The 23,887-nt window shown below is 48.3% G+C and overlaps 1 protein-coding gene across 1 annotated transcript in view; it reads right to left on the bottom strand.

The window, feature by feature from the left end:
* Positions 1-23,887, bottom strand: part of LOC147706945 (uncharacterized) — a 109,185-nt gene that overhangs the window by 13,732 nt on the left and 71,566 nt on the right. The window lies entirely within an intron of this gene.

The raw sequence follows: 23,887 nt of genomic DNA, 5'->3' as shown, positions 1-23,887 counted from the left end.
AAGAGCAATACTGGCCACTTTTAAATCAATGTTGAATTGAAGTATTTGCCAGAAAGCGCTAGACACAACTAGGATAAAACACAATGGTTATATTGTGACAACACTACATGAAGTCGACGTTTCGATCCCTTTTTGCTCTAATTACATGGGATCATGTTCAGGACTGAAATTGACAACATTTGCTTGCCTGTATTTGCGATATGACCGTCTGTTAAGGAGGAAAAAGGAAAGAAGGGGAGAAGTTTTAGCCAAAGGCTGAATTAAAGAATGATACTTCAACAAATCTGACAGTCCAATTACTTTGCACATTTTACATTTATTCGGAAACGGCTTAAAGTGTTCCAATTGGTGTCTTCAACAGGGGGAGGTTACCGAGCTTACATAATTGAGTGCATAAGTGACTCGTGTCGGCATACTGAATCATGCTTGCACTAGAATCGAGAGAACACAGAGAAAGTGACTTGTGTCGGCATACTCAGTCATGCATCTACTGACGTAGAGAGACCGCAGAGGATTTCACAGTGTCAGATCTTAGTAATTTAAGTGACATGACACGATCTCTGGGGATCCATTTAATGTGACTTTCGGCAACCTTCGAGTGAACAAAACAACCGTGTACATTAATACAGTGTCCTGGGATCGGAGTGATTGCGCCTTGTGGTTACTAAAACACGGGGAATTTTTCTTACCCAGTTCAGAGCTCTTTAGATCGGAAGCGTGTGGCGTGTTCGCCTCCACTGGTGGCTGACAACGCAGTTAAAGTAATATTGTTCTCCCTAGAGGATGGAAGGTCCCGTTAGGTACTAATAGTCATACCCCGCTTATTTATTTTCAAGTCATGCAGTAATTAATTTTTTACCTGAAATTTCGGGTTCTATATGCCCATGTGGAGTGGAATTGATTACGGGGTCCTTATATGCCACCAAAAGTATTCTAAAACCGAGAGATATAGATTAATGAGATTAGTACGTATACCTCTCTAGGCGGATTTCTGACGTGGATTTTAATTTGTGCGGTTCGCGGGAATTACCTGTGAAACAGTGTTCTTCGTCCAAGCAGTATAATATGAACTGCCGGGTCCGATTGGGAGACAGCGCTGCGTCTGATATAAAGGGGGGAAGAGGGAATGGGTCAGTAATGGGCTTATGGTGTGGGACCAATTGTGAATAATTCCGTTTAAATGTTTCCTAATATGCGTGCTGGGCCCGGAGGGGTGTTGCTCTTACCTTGGTAGTGCATTGACTACACTGCAATCTGTGTTCTGGGGGTCGGAGGAACGATGTCCATTCCGTCCACTGCTGTGGTGGCAGTATGTGGTTCGTTCGTCTGTGGCGGCGTGTATATAGAAATAGAAAGCGGCCAAACAATGGCGGCCAATTTGGAGTGGGTCTAGCACGTAGTACTCCTTCTGGTGGACTAGGTATCTTGCAAGGCGTTTCTAGTAACAATTAGGTTAGCTGCCTTTTTGGAATGGGCATCGGTAGAGGGTTATTAAACCTTGCGCAATGGGTGCTGTGCAGGCGTGATTGTGCGGACTGTGCAAGGAAGTGCTTACTATACAGGCGCGTGTGTTTACTGTTATGCACATGTGAAAGTGAAATTCGTGACAGTCAAATAGTCGATTTTGCCCAAAACTTTATGTAGGCCAGACCACACAAAAAGCAAAGACACGCATTTGCCAGCATAGGAGCCGGATAAGGTGTAAAACAACCAATGCCCCTTTGGTGGCCCATTTCGTGGAATCTGGGCACAATGAAAACGACATAAAATGGACAATACTGAAGGTCGTCAAGTTACCCTCCCGAGGCGGAGACATTGGCCAAATTCTCAACAGAGAGGAGCTAAAGACAATGATTCAATTTGATACAATAAGGAATGGCCTAAATCAGTATGAGTCAATAAGTAACATTGCAACGGGGCCCATATATCAGCGGGCCGCGAGGTCAGCAGCATTAATTCAGCATATGATGTGATCTGTTCTTGGCAATATACAAGGTTGGTCAGCCAGTTCTTAAATTTGGGCGCTCGTCCTCTACCCCATCCTCACGCCACCCTTCGTTTGGCCAGGAGTAGCGCTAATGCAACAAATTTACGATGTGATACATGTATCGACTCCACACACCCCAACAGTGCCAGAGTAGGCGATGGCTCCAGCTCAACATTGATCATTGTAGAAAGTGCGCCAAACACCTGCTGCCAATACACCTGTACAGTTGCACAGTTCCAAGCTAAATGTAGGAAATAAGCGCCGGGGGCATGACATCTTTAACACTCATCTGATTCGCGTAGTTTATACCTATATAGTCGCGCAGGCGTGTAATACAATCTGTGTATAAATTTATAATGCAGTATTCTAAGCCTACTACTAGAAGAGATACACTGTTTGTTGCATGCAGAAAGTCCATTGTTCATCAGTCAGCACAATTCCCAGTTCATGCTCCCAAAGGGCATACATCTCTAAGGGAACGAACTATCCTGTATATGGTGGACACCAACCGCTTTGGCGTGGCATTAGGAAGTAGTCTGTGCAGGGGTGCGAACACTTGGGGTTCTTTGGGAAAATCGGGCGTAAGTGTCCTGAGTCCCTGACGAAGCTGAACATATAAAAAGGTGTCCAGGGGTGATCGGTGAGCGCCAATAGTCAAGTCATCTAAGGAGCGGAACGTTCCATCTTTATATAAATCCCCCCACTTCGTAAAATGCATGCGCACCATGTGCACCATGAGCTTACGAAAAAGAGCCTCCTGCAATAGAGGCATATGTGGGTGATAAACTAGAGGGAGGAGTGGCGAGTACAGCAGGGAGGTATCTAGCATTTTACCTAGTTGGTGCCATGCATTGACTGTGCTCAAAACCGTTGTCTGAGTCTTGTCTCTGCCTGGGTTTAGCAAATACAGTGCGCCTTCCAGTGGAACAGGCTGTGCCAGCCAGTGTTCTGCCGCAATCTGCGGCATATATCGAGGTTGAAGAACCCAATAAAAGGCAAAGTGAGCCTGAGCACTGTAGTAGTATAGTTCGTAATCCGGTATGTCGAACCCCCCTGCGTATACGGTCTCGTCATAACCTCCCATTTCAACCGTGGATGTTTACCTCCCCATACTAAGCGAGAAAGCTCAGATTGGAGTTGCTGGAAGAAATATCGTCCCGGAAAGAAGGGGATATTTAAAAATAAATACAGTAGCTGTGGCAGTACCACCATTTTAATCAGGGAGATCCTGCCCGCCATAGGGAGGGGGAGCGCAATCCATCTGGTGATTTTGTCAATGAGGCGGGACATAACAGTACCATAATTGAGCTCATAAGCTTGTCCCTGTCTCTGGAAATGCGAATTCCCAAATATTTAAGTTCATCATCACACCAAGTTATAGGATAGTCTATGGGGAATCTAACAGTCGCGGGCGTTAGAGGAAATAGGTAAGATTTGCTCCAGTTGATATGTATACCAGATAGCCTGCCAAATTGTATAAATTCTCGAAGTACAGGGTTCAAGTTGGCTTGGGGGTCACGGATATAAAGTGTAATGTCGTTTGCGTACATAGACACTAAAATTTGTCTCAATGGGCATTGCAGTCCTTTGTCATTATGATGTTGCCTTAATTTGGAAGCAAGTGGTTCAACCGCCAAAGCGAAAAGCAGAGGCGATAGGGGACATCCCTGTCTAGTGCCTCTAGTAATAAGTATATCTTGGGACAGTTTCCCGTTGATAAGGACCTTGGCTACAGGCGCTTCATATAGCAGCTTAATGCATGAGAGGAAAACCGGGGGAAATCCCATACGCGCCATTAGTGCTAGTATGTAGTCCCATTCTAATGAATCGAAAGCTTTGGTGGTGTCTAAAAAGATAGCTGCAAGGGGCAAATCTTCCGATACATTATTCACAACAGAAAAGAAAGTCCGCAAGTTTTGGGATGTCGCCCTGCCAGGGACAAAGCCCGACTGGTCAGGCAGAACTAGATTGGTCATAAGGAGATTTAGTCTATTGGCAATAAGTTTAGCTAGTATTTTGACGTCGCAGTTAAGAAGTGACAGGGGTCTGTATGAGTCGCAGCTTGCTGGGGACTTCCGGGGTTTTAAGACATCCTCATACTTTAGATTGGTGGCAATGGGAAAATGTGACAGAATACATAGGTTTTTGTATTAGGAGAGCCTGGGGAAGAGAAGAAGGAAGTGTGGTGAGTGCAATATGTTCATACCCTGTTATCAATTAAAAAGAGTAGAAGACACCTAATTTGAACCCAGAGTTAATTTTGTATGAATCAAACATGGCAGGGACACAAAAAAGGTTTGGGACATTCCCTCAAACAATGCATGGACAAGTTAATAACCCCTTCCGTACTCGTGACAGAACCACTCCATCACGAGCCACGGATGCGCTGTGCTGGTGACGGAGTGGTTCCGTCACGGCGCAGCCGCCCTGCCCACGCTGCAGGAATTCCACGCCTAATGAACGGGCGGGCCGTGACGGAACAACTCCGTCACAAGCACTGCGGGTCCATGACGGAGTGGTTCCGCCACGAGCATGGCCGCGCCGCTCCCCCTCCCCCAATTGCCACGTTGGAGTTATCGCCGCGGCCAAGGGGTTAAACGTACTGGGACCACTTGCCTGAATTTTTGATTTGGTGGAGTAGGCCTATATTTAAGGCGCTGGAATTGATTTAAACTTACTAAGAGGTGCATGTAATAAATTTAAGGCAACTCAATGTTTTCTTTGCTTACAGGCATTACAAAATGGAGGACATGAATCTACTGAAAGATTAGTTACACAAAGAGACTCGATGTGGACATTAGACTTCAAGGATGCATATTTCACAGACCTCAGACATGGACAGTCAAGCATTTTGGCAATCCAGATATACTGTTTTAATAAGTCCAGGCAACTATCATCTCCCGTCTGGACTACGCTAGCTCTCTTCTGGCTGGGGCCAACCAGGCTGAGTTAACCCGTCTGCAGCGGGTGCAAAACGCCGCGGCGAGAGCCATTGTTGGCCTACCTAGATTTTGCCCGGTGGCTAATGTCCTCCGCTCCCTGCATTGGCTCCCTGTTAGGAAGCGTATTCTTTTTAAGGTCCTTTGTCTGACCTTCAAAATCCTAAGAGGTATAGGCCCTGAAATTTTGTCCAACTGCATTTCCTTTTATGTTCCCACCCGCAACCTTCGATCTCAAGGTCAGGCCCTTGCTGTTGTCCCCAGATTCAGGCTCAGCAGGATGGGGGGTCGTTCTTTCAGGGTGAAAGCTGCACTAATTTGGAACACCCTCCCAGTTGAAATCCGTCTGCTTGAGGACCTGTTGTCTTTCCGGAGAGCCATTAAAACATTCCTGTTTTAGCTATCTCTTTTAGGCCTTATCTTCCCTGTTGTGTTATGTTGCTCTTTGTCTCTGCGCCGGGACGCTCCTTTGCTGGAGTCGCTGTGCGCATAATAAATTAATATAACATAACATAACATAACATAATTCCAGAGTCTGCCGTTTTGCCTTTTATTCACACCCTGGTGTTTTACTAAGATTATGAGACAAATGGTAAGGTATCTAAAGAAGTGTTGAGTAAGAATTATTATAGATTTGGACAAAATTTTGATAGTGAATCAAGTCTCATTTTGGTGAAGTTACTCGTCGAGGGGGCGTGGCCAATCTGCCAACCAAGATCGTCGCGTAGGCTTGCAGCTCGGTCTATGGTGAGGCCAACGGCGTTTCTCTTATTCTTGCTGATTTTATGTTGGTTTTGAACACGGTTTTGACTTTGTTGTTTTAATGCTGCTGTTTTGATACTTGCTTTTAAACGCTGTGAGACGCACTGCGTGGGGCGCGCTATCTCTTCGGGCTGTGCATTAAAGCTCTTATCTCATCCTTTTACTGTCTTTCACACTGCCCGTTCCAACGGGGCAGGCTGCCGTTTGAATGGAGGGCGGTGACTTGCTTCTAGGGACTCCCCTGGGGTGACGCATTTCCAGGTGGCAGGGGCGTTTCTGACCACCAGCATTTGCCTATTTTAGCATGGTGAGGCCCAGACCGCAGCAGACTCGCCTAAGGAAAGCCCGCCTGCCACCGCCAGACATGCTGGCTGTTTGGTTAGAGACATGCATACATACTCAGGCGGCAAATTGATGGCTATTAGGGAAACAGTGAAACTCTGTGAGCTTCCCCAGGGTACGGTGCCTTAGGGCCCTGTTTGCTGTATACCCTGTGGCTTTAACTCTTGGGCTACCCACTTTCCCTCTATGAAGCCCTCTTCTGCTGGACATAATATTAAGATTCTCAGTCTCAATTGTCGCTCTTTAGTGAAGCATTATCTTGATGTTCACAAGATGCTGCAAGATGAATCACCAGACGTTGTTTTCTAAACAGAAACTTGGCTGTCTGCCGATACTGTAGCTGAGCCCGGTTTGGCACTTCCCCAAAGCTTTAATATCATGACCCTTAACAGAGACTCTAGGGGAGGCGGGATTGCAGTTGTTTTTAAACCCTGTTATACCTGTACCTTTGCCAAAATGGCCCTGGCTGGCTTTGAGTGAGCACACTTTGGGATTTCCTACAATGCTGGCTTTACTCTGTCTGGACTTCTGATCTACCAGTCCCCAGGCCCCTCTAAAGTGTTCAGGACAGCACTCGCAGAGATAGCTAGCTCATTGGTTATGAGAGCTGCCAATTTTACCATCATTGGGGACTTGAACTTGCATTTGGACAGTCCTTTGAACCCATAAATAGGTAGCTTCCTGGCTGACTACGAGGCATGTCAGTTGATTCAACTGTGCCGGCCATTTGTTGGACCCAGCTTTCGTGAATCTTTGCTCCCTCACAGTTGACCCCCCTGTTCTGCTGTGCTGGTCACACCATTATCTAATACCAATGACTCTTACGTGGTGGAGCCCACTCAGAGGGCGGCCCAGCCCGCCTCCTGCAGGCGTCCGTGGCATAAATTAAATACTGAGCAGTTTCATACCCTCCTGTCTACTAGCACCCTTAACTTACCGGATGACCCTGATGCTGCCGACAAAGCACTGTCGGACTGGATCTTGCGGCCACTTGACATACTTACCAGCCCAGGTGGTCCAAGTGCTGCAATACTAAGCCTAGTCCGTGGTACAGTGATAAGCCCGCCAATAGACGTAAAGCTTGCAAAAGGTTGGAACGGGTGTGGAGGCGCGATTATGATCTGATCTCTAGGGACGCTATCAAGCAGCTATTAAGAACTACCACAGGGACGTCAGGGCGGGCAGCCTACTATGCAGCTGAGATCAGGGGCAGTAAGAACCCCGCTAAATGTTTTGAGCATACTGAAAGACCTTAAACGGGCGGGGTTACCTCCTTCGCCCTGCATGACATCAGATGAACAATGTGAGGCTCTTGCCACCTACTTTGTGGAAAAGGTGGAGAATATCTATAACTCCTTCCCTCTGGCTTCTCAATCCCTGGGCCCAGCCCCTAGTTCCTGCACCACCCACACTCTTGCGGCATTTCCATTAATATCCCAGGACGAGCTTTTTGTGCTGTGCAGCAAGATGAAGTCAGGCTCTCCTGCTGAACCCCTTAACCCCTTCTGTGCTGATGACAAAGCCAGCTCGTCATGGGCTTTACCTGCCCTGTGCTTATGACGAGCTGGCTTTGTCATGTAAAGTGGGATTTAGTGAATGGCAGCATCCAGCGGGAAAACCCCTAGCAGCCAAGGTGTTAAACCGGAGCTATTTATGAACTCTTTACCCATGCTTCTGTCTCCATTAGGCCAGGTGATTAATATGGCACTATCCAAGGCAGTTGTCCTTAGGACATGGCAACAAGCAAGGGTGATCCCGCAGTTAAAAAAAAAAGCCTTCCTTGGATGAAGCCAAACTGGAGAATTTGCGTCCCATATCTCTCTTGCCTTGGGTATCTAAGATTGCTGAGACCCATGTCAATTCCATTCTGACAGGCTTTCTGGAAGATAATAACATCTTAAATCACTCTCAGAATGGCTTCCGTCCTGGCCACAGCACGGAGTTCGCCATCCTAGCAGTGGCCAAATATCTGAAGGCCGCACTCAATAAGGGATGTACGTCAGCACTGATTTTATTAGACCTCAGTGCCACATTTGATACGGTTTCCCACCAGATTCTGTTGTAATGGCTCGCGGAAGTGGGGGTTGTGGGCTCTGCCCTTGACTGGCTCGCCTCCTTCCTTTCTGGGAGGTCCTTTCAGGTGACGGCTCCCCCTTTCTGCTCTTGAACTCTTACTATTCATCATGGGTTGCCACAGGGTTCAGTACTGAGCCCTACGCTGTTCAACCTGTACGTTCAACCTCTTGCAGCGGTGGATAGGAGCAGAGGCCTGACAATAGTATTGTATGCCGACAATACACAGGTGGTGGTGACACTCTCGGGTAACTCAGCGCAGGAGGCCTCCACGTTTCGGAGCGATCCCTCGGCTATTGCAGAGTGGATGTCCACCAACTGTCTGCAGCTTAACGCAAGCAAGACTGAAGTTCTGTTGATCGGGAGGGATGAAAACTGTGGAGTGAGCACTGGTGGCCCACAACCCTGGGTGTTGAACCGAACCCCCAAGCAGTTGGTAAAGAATTTGGCTCTCAGCTTTCAGGCCCAAACCAAGATAGTGGCAGGGGCCTGTATCAGCATTTTGCGGGGGCTTAACCATTGTTAGGATACTTTGACCCGTCCACTCGACAGATTATCATTCAGACTGCTATTTTGTCGAGGTTGGACTATGTCAGCTCTCTCAACTTGGGGACCAACAAGTCAGAGATCCTGAGATTACAGAGGATTCAGAATGTGGCAGCCAGAACTCTACTTGGCCTCCCGAGAACATGCTCCACCTCTGCTGCCATCCACCAACTACATTGGTTACCAGTGGCCAGACGTGTGGAGTTCAAGTCCCTGCACTTAGCTTTTTAAATCTTGAATTCATCTACGCTTGGCATTTTGTCCACCTTGCTCCCACCCTACATTCCCTCCCGCCAACTTCGTTCTACCGACCAACATTTGGCAGTGGTTCCGAGCCCAGGCTGGCTGTTTGTTTTCAATTCAGTCGTTGCGTCATTAAATAACTTTTCAACTTTAAACTGGTGTCGACCACAGCAATTGTAACTCTAACAAGACTTCAATAACATTGTGATATCCCCACGAACTTTGCCCGGGACTGTGCTCAGTTTCCAGTGTGGATCTATTGGTTCACACAACTCCCGGGGGTTATTGGGTAATTCCCCCGACCTAGCAGCACCGTACTTACTCTGGTCCATTGAAAACACCGTGCATTAGTCTGAGCGCCATTCTTCCCTAATGCTTCTTCAACTCCCTTTCAATGCATTCCATTTTTTGAAGCATGTTCAGATTAATTCAACATCACACCATTATCACACAGTGGAACATCCATGAAAATATTACTTTCATCTTCTTTCATAGGAAGCCCCTCAATATCACTCAAACACATGCAAGGAACTCCTACAATAGAAACCCAGCTCATATTCCAAATTTTCCACCCTTGGACCTACACAGCTCTATCATAAACTTCCAGAATCTTGATGGCATCTTACCATTTGGAGAACTCTTTTCCCATTACTATTGGCTTTTTGACACAAACAAAGTCACCAGGACAAATTTTTAAATCTGATGGTTTTCTACTGTTATTATTCGGAGCTTTCCTTATTTTTTTCATAAGCTTCCACAAGCTCCGTGTTTTTTTTAAATAATACACACATCTGATTCTCCACTACAATCCTTCAACCACCATGGAGCTAACTTGGTTCCTGGTTTCCTGCTATAAATTAATACAAAAAGTGAGCAACCTGTAACAAAATTAAACATTGCACAATTTGACTATAATGTGACCTGCAAAGCTTTCCTCCAAGGTAAACCAACCTAACAGGCCAAATGAATGGTCTCTCCAGCAACTCTGTTAAATCTCTCAGTCTGACCACTGAAATGGGGATAACAATTGATGGTTTTCTTATGTTTTACACCACACCTTGACAAAAAGTCTCCAAATACCTTACTTACAAATTTGGGGCCCGTTGTCAGAGACCAACTCTTCCGGTAGACCCTCTCTGTAAAATATGTCCTCCAATAACTCAATGATGGATTCTGAAGTTATTTTCTCAGCCATCTTAACTTCAGACCACTTTGAAAAGTAACTGACTATGACAATGGCAAAAGCTTCTTAAGGAGCTGCCAACTATCACAGCCAGCAACTGAGAACTCTCTAGCCGTCTTTCTAAGAACCCTCTCAACCACATCAATCCACCCGCATCCTACCACTCCCAGGTCCCAAGATGCAGAATATAACATATTAGCCAACACATTTCAATAGATTTTTAAGCCAATCAGTGGAGGTTCTGAGATCAGCTGGGAATAAGGAAGCATGCAAGTTATCAGGAGTCCAACTGATTATACCTCGACAACAACAACGACTCCAACTCTTCCACCCTGATCGACAACCTCGGACTCAGACAACTTGTGACAACATCCACCCACTCCGCCAGCCATACGCTGGACCCAATCTTCTCAGGAAGCTCCCATGTCTTCTTCTACCTCACAACCGAACTCCACATGACCGACCACCGTTGCATCCACTTCACCTTCCGGAAACCGCACCTCTGCCCCCAGCAGATGCCTCGCCGCTGCTGAAGCAAAGTCACTGAAAACAGCTAACCACCACCCTCGCCCGAAGCCCTCCCACAGATCCGACCGACCCAGACGCTGCAGCCCGTAACCTCAGACAGTGGATTGACAACTGCGCTAACACCCTTGCCCCGCTCAAGAAGCCCCACAACAGCTACAACAGAAAGAAAGCCAGCTGTTTCTCCGAAGACCTCCAGGCCTCCAAGCAAACCTGCCGAAAGCTTGAGAAGAACCGGATCTGTGAACGAACACCGGAAAACTATGCAGCCCACAAGAACGCCACCCGCAGACACCACCACCTCATCAGATCCGCCAAAAGGACCTCCTTCAAAGACCACCTAGACAACAACGCACACAACAACAAAGAGCTCTTCAACATCGTGAAGGAACTCTCCAACACCAACAACATCCCATCCTCACAAGACCTGTGCGACTCGCTGGCCACTTAATTCCAAGGCATGATCGCTGACATCCACAACAGCTTCAACACCACGACCGCCCCGGCAACCACCAAGACCTCCACCCCCACGACCAACAGCCGCACCAACCGCCTGATCCCCTGGACCCACATCAACAACGATCATGAACTCCGTCCACTCGGATCCCTGTCAGACCCATGCCCACACCACATCTTCAACAAAGCCAGCACCACCATTGCACCCCATCTCCGGAAAGCCATCGACATCTCCTTCAAGACAGCCACCTTCCCGGAGAGCCGGAAGCACGTGGAGATCTACGCCTTACTCAAGAAAGCCAAGGCGGACCCCAAGAACTTCCGACCCATCTCCCTGCTCCTGTTCCCGGTAAAGGTCATCGAGAAGGCCGTCAACAAACTACTGACCAGATTCCTCAAGGAGAACTGCATCCTGGCCCCGTCCCAGTCCGGGTTCCGCAGCAACCACAGCACCGAAACTGCCCTCATCGCCGCCACCAACGACATTAGGACCCTGCTTGACAACGGAGAAACCGCGGCCCTCATCCGCCTGGACCTGTCAGCCGCCTTCGACACGGTCTGCCACAGAACACTACGAACACGGCTCCACGACGCCGGGATCCAAAAGAAGGCCCTGGACTGGACCACCTCCTTCCTCTCCGCCAGAACACAGAGTGTCTCCGCCAGAACACAGAGCGTCCGCCTCTCCCCTCTTCCGCTCCGAAGTCACCGAGATCATCTGCGGCATACCCCAGGGCTCATCCCTCAGCCCAACGATGTTCAACATCTACATGGCACCGCTCGCCCACGTCACCTGACTGCACGACCTCTACATCATCTCTTACGCCGATGACACCAGCTGATCCTCTCCCTCACCAAACACCTCTACACTGCCAAAACCAACCTCCATGAGGGTATGAGGGCCGTCGCCGACTGTATGAGAACCAGCCGGCTGAAGCTGAACTCGGAAAAGACAGAGGTCCTCATCCTCGGATCCACCACCTTGGCCTGGGACGACTCGTGGTGGCTAACCGCACTAGGAACAGCTCCAACGCCCACGCACGCAACCTAGGGGTCATCCTTGGCCCCACCCTCTCCATGACGAAGCAGGTTAACACCGTCTCTTCCTCCTGCTTCCACACCCTCTGCATGCTCCGCAGGATCTACAAGTGGATGCCCACTAAAACAACAAGCATGTGCAATGCAATAGGTCTCGCATTAGGAAAGTTTGAGTTATTTGTCCTGTACATGACAAATTTGTTATTTATGTATTATTTTTGAAAATTTTGAAATTAATAGCTTTGTCATTTACAATGGTAATACTTTTATTTTTTGACAATGTGACACCTATAGATAGATGTGTGAGGTTATGTGTATGTGTGGTCGTATGTGAATTGTTGTTGTGTGCGTGCATGGTTGTATGTATGTGAGTGTGCGGTTACAGAAGGATGTATGTGAAAGAGAGCAGCAGATCAGCATATTAAAAGAGAACAGGGAGTTAAAGAAGGATGCGTGTTGAAGAGATCAGCAGATCAGCACAGGAGAAGAGAACAGGGAGTTAGAGAAGTAGGCGGTTGAAGGGAACAGCAGATCAGCACATGAGAAGAGAACAGGGTTTTGGAGAAGGGGGCGGGTGGAAGAGAGCAGCAGACCAGGGTGGGAGAACAAAACAGGGAGTTAGAGAAGTAGGCGGTGGAAGGGAACAGCAGATCAGCACGGGAGAACAGAACAGGGAGTAAAAGAAGGAGGCGGGTGGAAGAGAGCAGCAGGTCAGCAGAGGGCTAAAAGAAGAAAACAGGGAGTTAGAGAATGAGGGGTGTAATAGAGCAGTAGATTAGTACGGGAGAATAGAATAGAAGAGAACAGGGAATTAGAGAAGGAGGTGGGTGGAAGAGAGCATCAGATCAGCACAGCAAAAGAGAACAGGGAGTTAAAGAAGGAGGTGGGGTGGAAGAGAGCATCAGATCAGCACAGCAAAAGAGAACAGGGAGTTACAGAAGGAGGTGGGTGGAAGAGGGCGGCAGATTAGCACAGGCAAAGAGAACACGGAGTTAAAGAAGGAGGAGGTGTTGAAGAGAGCAGTAGAACAGGACGGGAGAAGATAACAGGGAGGTAGAGAAGGAGGAGGGTTGAAGAGAGCTGCAGATCAGCTCTGGAGAAGAGAAGTGAACAGGGAGTTAGAGAAGTAGGTGGGTGGAAGAGAGCAGCAGATCAGCACATGAGAATAGAACAGGGAGTTTGAGAAAGAGGCGAGTGGAAGAGAATAGCAAATTAGCATAGGAGAAGAAAACAGGGAGTTAAAGAAGGAGGCGGGTTGGAAGAGAGCAGCAGATCAGCACATGAGAAGAGAAGAGAACATGGAGTTAGAGAAGGAGGCAGGGTGGAAGAGATCAGCAGTTCTGCACGGGAGAAGAGAAGAGAACAGGGAGTTAGAGAAGGAGTTTGTTGGAAGAGAGGAACAGATGAGCACAGCAGAAGAGAACAGGGAGTTTAAGAAGGAGGTGGGGTGGAAGAGAGCAGCAGATCAGCACAGGAGAAGAGAATAGAATAGGGAGTTAGAGAAGGAGGAGTGGTGAAAGTGAGCATCAGATCAGCAGAAGTTAACAGAGTTAAAATGCAATGCAATATGTTTCTCATTTGGAAAGTTTGAGCTATTGCTATTGTAAATGACCAATTTTATTTTAATGTTTTGTTCTGGAAAATAGTGAAAATAATTGCTTTGTCATTTACAACGCTAATAGTTATAACTTTTGCAAATGTGACACCTATAGCATTTGTAACGCAATATGTGTTGTATTTATGTGACTTACATGTATTGATATTACAAACACTGGTTTGGAGTTGGAGGGTGGAGTTGCATTTTGAGGTGGAGGGTGGAGTTGGTGGAGCTGGAGGGTGGAGTTGGAGGGTGGAGTTGGAGGGTGGAGTTGGAGGGTGATAAGAAGACTAGATACAAAGCTAAAAAGAAGAGCAGCAAAGAGACAAGGGGAAATGTTGAGAGGAAGAGTGAAAGAGTGGAAAGAGATAAACAGAGGAGCAGATAAAGAAGAAGAGAAAGGGTGACAGAGGAAGTGCGAAAGGGAGATATATATATACGAAAGGGGAAATGAGTAAAAAATACATGAAAACTTGACCCCTGCTTGTAACAGTACATGTGTCAAAGGACACGGCCTGCAAAGAAAGCTGGAAAATGGTGACTGCCCACTTGAAGAGACAAAACCATACGCAATACAAACCCCTAGCGACGCCTTCTTGCGTTCGCTCCTTACCCCCCTCACCCCTACACCATCCCCTGTCGATGCCCCACCACACTTGCATAATTACTGCCTCCTTTTATTCAGTGCGCCAACAGCTCAGAGGCAGAATGCTTAATAAAAATAGTGCTAAAGAACAGTTTATAGAACAGTACGATTCCAGGGAATGGGAAACAGCGTAGAGGGGAGGGAGGGGGGGGGCAAGCAGATGAGGTGAACGGAGGGGTGTCTGGGGGTGCAATGGGGAGATTGCGGAATCCAGAGTGAGGAAAAGAAATAGTTGAGGAGAAGAGGGCGTGGGAACAGGGGGAGATGTACGTGAATACAGGAGCGTGAGAGCTCTGGGGAGGGCCTTGAAGGGAGAGAGAGAGAGAACGAAGAGCAGCCGGCTGACCAAACAGTGTGGGGTGTGAGGAGTCTAGTGTGAGCGGGCGAGGGGGAGACGAAAGGCGGATAAGGATTATAGAAATAAAAAGGTGAAGATGGGGAGCCAGGAGTAGGGGTGATATGGGGGTGACATGGAGGAGAGAAAGAAGCAGTCGTTCAGTAAGCTATGTTCAGAGAGTCACGTGAGGATCAAGGGGAGGGGAGAAGAAGAAGAGATGCGCCTGGAAAGGAGCAGATGGGCGGGAGAAGCGTTTATAGGAGGGGAGAAATCAAAGAAAAGGGCGTTAGTGAGGAAGGCGGAAGAGCAGCTTTAAACAAGTCCTAAAACGAGCGGCGCTCAGGAGCAAGCAGCAAGGGAATGGTTGAGAATGGAGATGGGGTGGGGCGATGAGAGGCTCGGACAGGACAGCAAGTATTTACCAGCGGTAGGGGGTTGATTGGGGGACGGGGAGAAACCAGCTGCTGAGCGTGTTCGGGATTGACTAGCTTGTATCTTTGAGGGAAAAATTGTTTATAAAGCGCCAACAGGATTAACTTCGCATGAGGCACATAAAGTGAAATGACTGTGCACAGTACAGACACACAAAAACAATTTTTCCCTATGAGAAAAAAAACGTGCGGGAGGGACAGCAGAAAGGAAAGGCACAAGATGACCCCTGAGGAGATGCAGCGCGAAGCTGCAAGTAACACGAGAATGTCGTATTGTAAATAAGCTCTTGGCATTGCTGTGGGGGGGGGGGCGGGGTGGGTGCGCATTGCTTTGAAGGCTGAAATAAGGGAGATTCATAGATTAGTTTGAATAAAAGAAAGTAACGCATCAGAGGTTGGACGGCAGTGCACACCTTTATTACACACGTGTAACTGCATTTCTGTCCTTTTTGTGACTAATCATCAAGTCGCCCTTGTGTGTGATTTGTCCAGATGAGCATGCTCACATCTTTCATCAGTTGGTCCACGTTTTTGTCCCTTACTGTGAATACACCAAAGCCGATGAAAAATACAATAAGCGCTTTTGTGCTAATCACCACAAAAAGCATTAGCGTAAACTGATGATTTCACAAATAACTACATTTGCAGCACGTGTGTAAAGAGAGGTGCAATCACCAGTGTTTGCAGAGGCTCTAGTTGTCCACAATACGGCCCCAGATGTCAAACCAAAAACAATAAAGGAGGAGAGAGGAGAGAAGAAGGGAGGGGAGGCAAAGTGGTGGGAAGAAGAGAGAGGGCATGAAGGGATCGAAGGCAAGGGAAAGAAAGGGAAGATGGACGAGATTAAGAGGAGCCACAGACTTTAGAACAAGGCAGCGCTGGGAGGGGGGCTGGGCACGAAGGAAGGAGAAATGCGAGTCACGGCCGCCACGAAGTGTGAAGCAGTGGGCGGGAAGCGGATCCCTTTGAAGCTCTCAAAGGCCGGCCGTGAAAACAAGCAATTAGGGGGAGGAGAAGGGAAGCCAGCGTGCACTGCGCACGCTGAGGAAGCCTGTGGGAGGGAGGCTGATGGCTGGCTTTGAGGTGGGGAAATGCGCGTGCTTGTGGTCACGTGAACTGTTGAAAATCTGCACTCGCAATCCGGATGGTTGAACTTTGTGGTTTCACCGCAATAGGTCTCTCTGCGAGACCTAAAAAGGACAGTCACCCAGGCCCTCGTCAGCAGCAGACACTCCTGAAAAGGCTCCAACGCATCCAGATTGCCTCTGAACGCCTGATCCTCGACATCCCTCACTGCAGCCACATCACACCCCACCTGAGAGACCTGCACTGGCTCCCAGTCAACAAAAGGATAACCTTCAAGCTCCTCATCCACGCACACAAGGCACTCCACAACACAAGTTCAAGTTCAGGAATTTGTATAGCGCACTACTCACCCAGAGGGTCTCAAGGCGCTTGAGGGAGGGGGTGATTTATTTATCGAATAGCCATGTTTTAAGTTCCTTTCTGAAGGAAATGTGGTTCTGTGTAAGGCGGAGGTGAGTGGGGAGAGAATTCCAGGTCTTGGCCGCCAGGTAGGAGAAGGATCTTCCTCCCATGGTGGATCTGTGGATGCGCGGAACTGCGGCGAGAGCTTGATTGGAGGATCTTAGTTGGCGGGTGGGTGTGTAGAAGGACAGTCGTGTGTTGAGGCATTCGGGCCCTAGTTTGTAGAGGGCCTTGTGTGCGTGGGTGAGGAGACGGAACGTTATTCTCTTGTTGACTGGAAGCCAGTGGAGGTCTTTCAGGTGGCCGGTAATGTGAGCTTGGCGAGGGTTGTCCAATATGAGTCTGGCTGATGTATTTTGGATGCATTGGAGTTTTTTCTGTAATTTGGCTGTGGTTCCGGCGTAGAGGGTGTTTCCATAGTCCAGTTGGCTAGTGACCAGTGCGTGGGTGACAGTCTTTCTTGTTTCGGTGGGGATCCAGCGGAAGATTTTTTTGAGCATACGGAGTACGTTGAAGCAAGAGGATGAGACGGCGTTGACTTGTCTGGTCATCGAGAGGGAGGAGTCTAGGATGAAGCCTAGGTTACGTGCGTGGTCTGTGGGTATGGGTGCTGTGCCCAGGGCCGATGGCCACCATGAGTCGTCCCAGGCAGAGGGGGAGGACCCTAGGATGAGGACTTCCGTTTTGTCTGAGTTAAGTTTTAGGCGGCTGTTTTTCATCCATTCGGCTACTTCTGTCATGCCTTCATGAAGATTGGTTTTGGCGGTGTTGGGGTCTTTGGTGAGGGAAAGGATCAGCTGGGTGTCGTCAGCGTAGGAGATGATGTTGAGGTTGTGTTGTCGCGCGATGGATGCGAGGGGACTCATGTAAACGTTGAAGAGGGTGGGACTGAGTGATGATCCTTGTGGTACGCCGCAGATGACTTCGGTGGCCTCTGATTTGAATGGGGGGAGTCGGACTCTCTGGGTTCTCCCGGCGAGGAACGAGATGATCCAGCCCAAGGCTTTTCCTTGTATTCCGATGTTGCTGAGGCGTTGTATGAGGGTGCTATGACAGACTGTGTCGAAGGCGGCGGAGAGGTCGAGTAGGAAAGGGGCAACTGTTTCTCCGTTGTCCAGTAGCGATCGGATGTCGTCTGTCGCTCCAACGAGGGCGGTTTCGGTGCTGTGTTTGGCTCGGAAGCCGGACTGTGAGGGGTCAAGAGAGTTGTTGGATTCAAGGAAGGTGGCGAGCTGGCAATTGACGGCTTTCTCAATGACTTTGGCAGGGAATGGGAGGAGGGAAATGGGGCGGTAGTTCTTAAGTTCCGAGGGGTCTGCTGTGGGTTTCTTCAGGAGGGCGCTGACTTCGGCATGTTTCCAGCTTTCTGGGAAGGTAGCGGAGTGGAAGGAGCAGTTGATGACATCACGGAGATGGGGTGCGATGATGAAGTCTGCTTTGTTGAAGATGTGGTGGGGACAGGGGTCGGTTGGCGAACCTGAATGGATGGAGTTCATTAGGCGGATGGTGTCTTCAGTGGTGATTGGGTTCCAGGCGCTCAGGTTGTTAGCGGGCGGTTTAGGTTCGGAGGTGGGTGGAGTGGACTGTTCTTTGGAAATGTTCTTAAAGCTGTTATGTATGTCGGCGATTTTGTTGTAGAAGAGAATAACGAATCGCAGAGGTCTTGGGAGGGAGTAATGTCGCTTGAGGCTGCGGTGGGGTTGGTAAATTCTTTTACGATGTTGAAAAGTTCCTTGCTATTATGGGCGTTGTTGTCGAGTCGATCCTTGAATGCTGCTTTCTTGGTGGATCGGATCAATTAGTGGTGTTTGCGGGTGGATGCTTTGAAGGTGGTCAGGTTGTCAGTGGTTGGATTTTTTCTCCATGTTTTCTCGAGAGTACGGCATAGTTTCTTGGATTTCTTAAGGTCATCGTTGAACCAGGGGGCCTTTTTGCTACCCTGTTTGGTTTGGTGGTTTTTCAAAAGGTGCTAATTCGTCAGCGCTGTGAGTAAACCATTGTTTGAATTTGGTGGCAGCTTCGTTTGGGTCCGATGAGAGGGTGGGAGGGTTTCGGTTGAGCGATGTGAGGAGTTGGTCGGTGGTGATTTTGTTCCAGTTTCTTCGGGGAATAGGTTGTGGGGGGTTGTGGATCGTGGTAGTTTTGTAGCTGAAGTGAACACAGCTGTGGTCTGTCCAATGGAGAGCTGTGGTGTGATCGAAGGAGATGTGATTGCAGGAGGTGAAGATAGAGTCGAGCGTATGTCCGGCTACATGGGCTGGGGTGTCAACGAGTTGTTGGAGTCCAAGATTGGTCAGGTTGTCCAGAAGGGTGGTGGTGTTGCTGTCGTTTTTCTTTTCTAGGTGGAAGTTGAAGTCTCCCAGTAGAATGTAGTTCTCGGAGGGGAGGGCATGTGGGCTGATGAAGTAAGTGATGTCTACGTTGAATTGTTTACGGGTTCCTGGTGGTCTGTAGATGAGGGTGCCTCTAAGTGTGGTCCTGGGGTCGGTGTGGATCTGGAAGTGGAGGTGTTCGGCGGAAGCGAGGTTATCGTCGAAGCTGGTCGTGATTCTGATGGTGTTCTTATGGACTATGGCGATGTCTCCTCCTGTTTGGTTGGTGCGGTCTTTTCGGATGATCTTGTAAGCGTCTGGGATGGCTATGGCGATGTCGGGTGCTGATGATGCGTTCATCCAGGTTTCTGTAAGGAAGGCGATGTCTGGTGACGCAGTGTTGAGTAGGTCCCAGAGTTCAGTGGCGTGTTTGTGGACCGAGCAGGTGTTCAGCAGGATGCATTTCAGGTGGTTGGAGTCGGATCTGTGTTTGGAGGTCGTGGATTTGGTGTGGGTCTTGATGCAGGCGAACTTGCAGGAGTGGCAGGTGAAGGGACATGTGGGTACGTCCTGGGGCAGCTTCGTAGCATTGTGGTGTGCGTCCGGGGTTAAGGGTTAGGAGGGTGGCGGCGTCATACGTTATGCGAGAGGAGTGCGGTTTGCGGGGGCCAGGGGGTCTGGCGCTCGGCGCGGTCCAGGCGCGGGCGGGTGTAGACGGGCTTCCCTTTGGCGCACCTTCGGCGCGACCGCTGCGCGCAAATGCATCGGTCATATGTGTGTAGTGGGAGGGGAGGGGCGAGGGAGGATCAGCTGGGAGGCGGGAGCGGGCGGAGACCCGGGCAGGGAGGCACACAACAACAACAGAATCAAAATGGAAGGCCGCCTAAAGCGAGATCGTAAGCAGTGGCACCGATACAGTCAGGCACACCTTTAAATGTATAAGCAGGCAAATGAAACTGTATTAGCAGCGCACTTAGTCACTCTAGCGTTACGATGTCCCAGTGAATTAAATGAAATGCAATTAAGGCACTCTAGCGCTCCTATGTCAGCAATCAAGGACCAACATACCTCAACAGTCGACTCAACTTCTACACCCCCGCTCGCCAGCTCCGCTCTGCCGACCATGCCCTTGCCGCTGTCCCCCGCATCCGAAGAGTGACCGCCGGCGGCAGATCATTGTCTCACCTCGCCGCCAAGACATGGAACACCCTCCCCATCCACCTACGGCAGCCCACTGCCCTTCAGAAGACTCCCCAAGACCTGGCTCTTCGAACAGTAGCAGCATCTCTCCACCCTTTAGCGCCTTGAGACCCTCACAAGCAAATAGTGCGCTTTAAAAATGATTGATTGATACTGTGCTTTTTGATTATATCATGCATGTTTTCTTGAAAAACTGCTGGGGGGTGTCCGAAAACTAATGTTGCTGACTTCAGAAGCAAGGTAAATTACGTTTTTTCCCCGGAAAACTGCAGATAATTATTACTTTTTGGGCTAGGTGTTCAAGTGTAGAAAGAAAGGCAGGCTGTGATTCATAAACCAATTTATTTGCACTTCTAAGCTAATTTATTTCATTACCCTTTTATTGGCAGGCCTGACAAAACGCTCGGGCTTGGTCATACTTTAGAGGATGAATCCAAACGAAAGCATTTCACGGACCACGGCTCTAAATGTATTTTTAGCGAAATAAACATTATTGGCAGGTTCAATGATTAAATGTACGGCTGGTTAGTGCGGGACAACAGTGAAAGGAAGTTGAGGTGGGGGCGGCAGTCAGTTTGGCTACCAGTGATCTTGCCAGAGCGTACTTACTTAATTGCCACCATCTGTACAGCTGACGTTGCGAAAGCTAATTTACAATTCTAAACCCAGTCCAACGGCATTTTGACTAAATGCACCACTCAAGGGGTTATAGTATCTTTGAGCCTTTCAGCGTCAGTTTAACAGATCGGCAGATGAAATCTGCCACGAACGGTGGGAGAAAGTTGAACCGAGGAGGCGGCACCCTGCAAACAAAGAGCTAGTGTTCTGCAGACCCTTCCCGGGGCCCCTGAATAACCGCGCCCAAGCCTGAAGTGAGACAAAACACTCCCACCCAACCCCTAGCCTAGACAAACAAGGGGTGTGTATCGCGTCCAGCTTTTGCCAAAATCGGGTTATGGTTACTGCTTTCATTTTAAGAAACAAAAAAAAAAACAATTTAAAAATACTTTGGCTCATTGATGGGTGAGTCACAGACGTATTTAAATTGCGGCAACACGCAATGGGTACGTCGTGACGTAGGGACGGCATTTATACCTGTTCAACGCTGCTTCAACCTAATACGCGATGACGCGCTTAAGAGTCTGTTTAAAATCCGACACACAGTGCATCTTCGCCGCATCCGAACGCGAACAATAAAGTGGCGTTGCCTAGGTGGCTTACTTGTGACATTGGAACGAGCGCCTCACGCGGCCAACAGCAGTGTCTAGCAAGCAATATAGCCGCCCCGTGTGCGCGTGCATGATTATTTAACTTGCGCGTGCAGACTCATAACAAACTTACGCGCGCCTTTTTCAGCCAGTAGTACCAAGATGGAAAGCGCCGCGAACACCCCCCGCATCCTCTCGGGAACACAGCGGATCCCCGCTTCTTTTCTTTTCAGGAAGACCCGAAGGTTCCGGTCCGGAGCGCATCGGCCTTCCTTCAGAGGCCCGGTTTATTTTTTAGCCTCCCGGGAAACCATGCAGGGCGCCAGACTCAAATTCCCGCTACTCGCCTGGAGCTGAAGTTACAGTTGCTTCTTACCCCGCCCCTTAAAGAGCCAAGCTCTGCCTCTTAACAGTCCCTGGTCTTTTTCAGGTTGATCGATGGACAGTTTAAACATGCCATGTTTTGAGAAGTTTTGAGCGTATTCTCAGATTATTCCAATATCGCGTTTAAATGTAAACACAGTATATTCCTTCCTGTTTTGTGCTTTGTGTTGTTGCTGTCAGTAAACAAAGGCAAAGAAAAACACGTGCTTTCCGAATTAAAAAGCAACTATTCTACGAAGCACATCTAACGGTGAATTATTGTAAAGCATATTTTCATATCGAATACAATTTACATTTCGTCGTGTGAAGCATAGCAACGATAGACTGAAAAGTTAAATTGAAAATGCCTTGTATTGAGAGAAACCAACAAAGTAGTTTTACCTCTTTGTGAGTGTGCAATTGATGAATTTCAGGGGCTTTAAGAAGCAGATGATCAGGATGTGATTCAAAAAGCATAGCTTCCAAGATTTCAGATTGCTATAATTTCAGTGTACATAGCTGCCAAGGTTTCAGATTGCTTATGTGTGACATTTTCATAATTTCAGTGTAGTTTCTCGCAAGCAATATCAGGCAATGAAGATAAGGGTAACATATAAATAGCAGAAATTACTCCCATTTCAGCAACAAAAAACTCTAAGATTTTAACACCACTGAAATGCACAAGAAATGGAAGGGCACTAACCATGACTGCAGTTCTCACTTAAAGAGGGTAGGCAGGCACTGCAGCTGGTCTGAAGGTGAACTAAATAATCTGATGATTCATGACTGCGCTAGCATAAAAAAAGCTAATTTTATAGCATAGCAAGTACAACTAGGAGATTATACCATCACGCAGGTACTGACACATAACTGCACATTTTTAGACTTCTTATGTATCACATTTTATGATTTCAGTGTACTTAGAAGTGGCATTCAATGACGTGTAACACTTAGATTGCCACTTTTTCCGTAAATCAAACCAAGCAATGAGTGCATTCACTGAAATAAATATCAGAAATTACACACTTACGAACAATGAGACGCTCTAAAAATATACTGAAACGACTACAAAAGACCTGAAAAAGATGTTCACTAACATCCTGCCCCTTTCTAAGATGATCATACTGTCAGGGGCTCAGTGCTGCAGAGAGTTGTGGCATACATTACACTCCTGCTGTCCTTTAACTTTGGCATCAGTGTTCCTGCTCACTGTACCGGACAGGCTGAGGCAGGAAATAGAACATCGGACCTGCGCTAGTTTGACACGTGTTGCTTGCTGGCCGGCAGAAAAACAATGAGACCATCCTTCCTTTTAGCCAGCCTACGCCGACTGGGGCCCCTGGCAACTACCCTCCCATTGGCAATAAATAATATTTGCATGATGCATTACAGTCCTTTGGATTCCAGGCCGCTCTCAGCTGCTGCCTAGAGAGTCAGACTAAGTCAGTGGACTCACTCTAGTTGCCCGGTGCCACAGACGACACTGGACATTAAGTATCCGAGAGTCAGTGTTGACGATCATAAGAAAGGCCGATCCACTCGTCAGTCACATTATAGGTCACAGCCAGGCAACCTCAGGCTGACTGTATTTCAAAATCACCAAAGTTGTTTAATGTTTACAGCTCATGGCTGCACTGCGTAGGCAGCCAGCCTGTCACACAGGCCTGGCTGGAACTGCACCAGATGATAACACAGTGCCTCCAGCAGCCTGCCTCTCGCTCACAGAGCTGCTGGGGCATCTCTGCTCAACTATGGTAACGGGAGCAAATTAATTTATAGAACAAGCAGCAACTTAGTGTTATTAAAATAAAGTCATTGATTCTCACACGGGAGGCACTTACTTCTGAGCACCAGACGAGACGAGAAGAGCAATTCAGTGAGGCCCACTAGACCCGCCGGCCTGCCGATGACAATGAATGTAAATGCCCGGCCAATCATTGATTCTGGCAGCTGGTCATGTGAACTTAGCTCTGGGCTCCGTCACTCCAGCAGTCTCAAACGAAACATAGCTACCGGCAACCCGGCCCGCCTTTAATTGCCCAGTCTAGGTTGAGGCAGTCATCGACGACTCCATGACGTGAGCTCACCTCGGTAATCATAATAATTAACTGTGGGCTCACAAGATGAAGGTCCGATGAGCAGGCAGACAGTGCTGCGAGTGCCATAATTGCGACGATGGTGCCCGCAAACCAGAAGGAAAGATCAAAAGTA

The sequence above is a fragment of the Lissotriton vulgaris genome, chromosome 6, assembly GCF_964263255.1.
Source record: "Lissotriton vulgaris chromosome 6, aLisVul1.2, whole genome shotgun sequence".
In the NCBI taxonomy this organism is placed as follows: Eukaryota; Metazoa; Chordata; class Amphibia; order Caudata; family Salamandridae; genus Lissotriton; species Lissotriton vulgaris.
The sequence above is the reverse complement of the archived record's forward strand: the minus strand, read 5'-3'. Positions and strand labels throughout refer to the sequence as shown.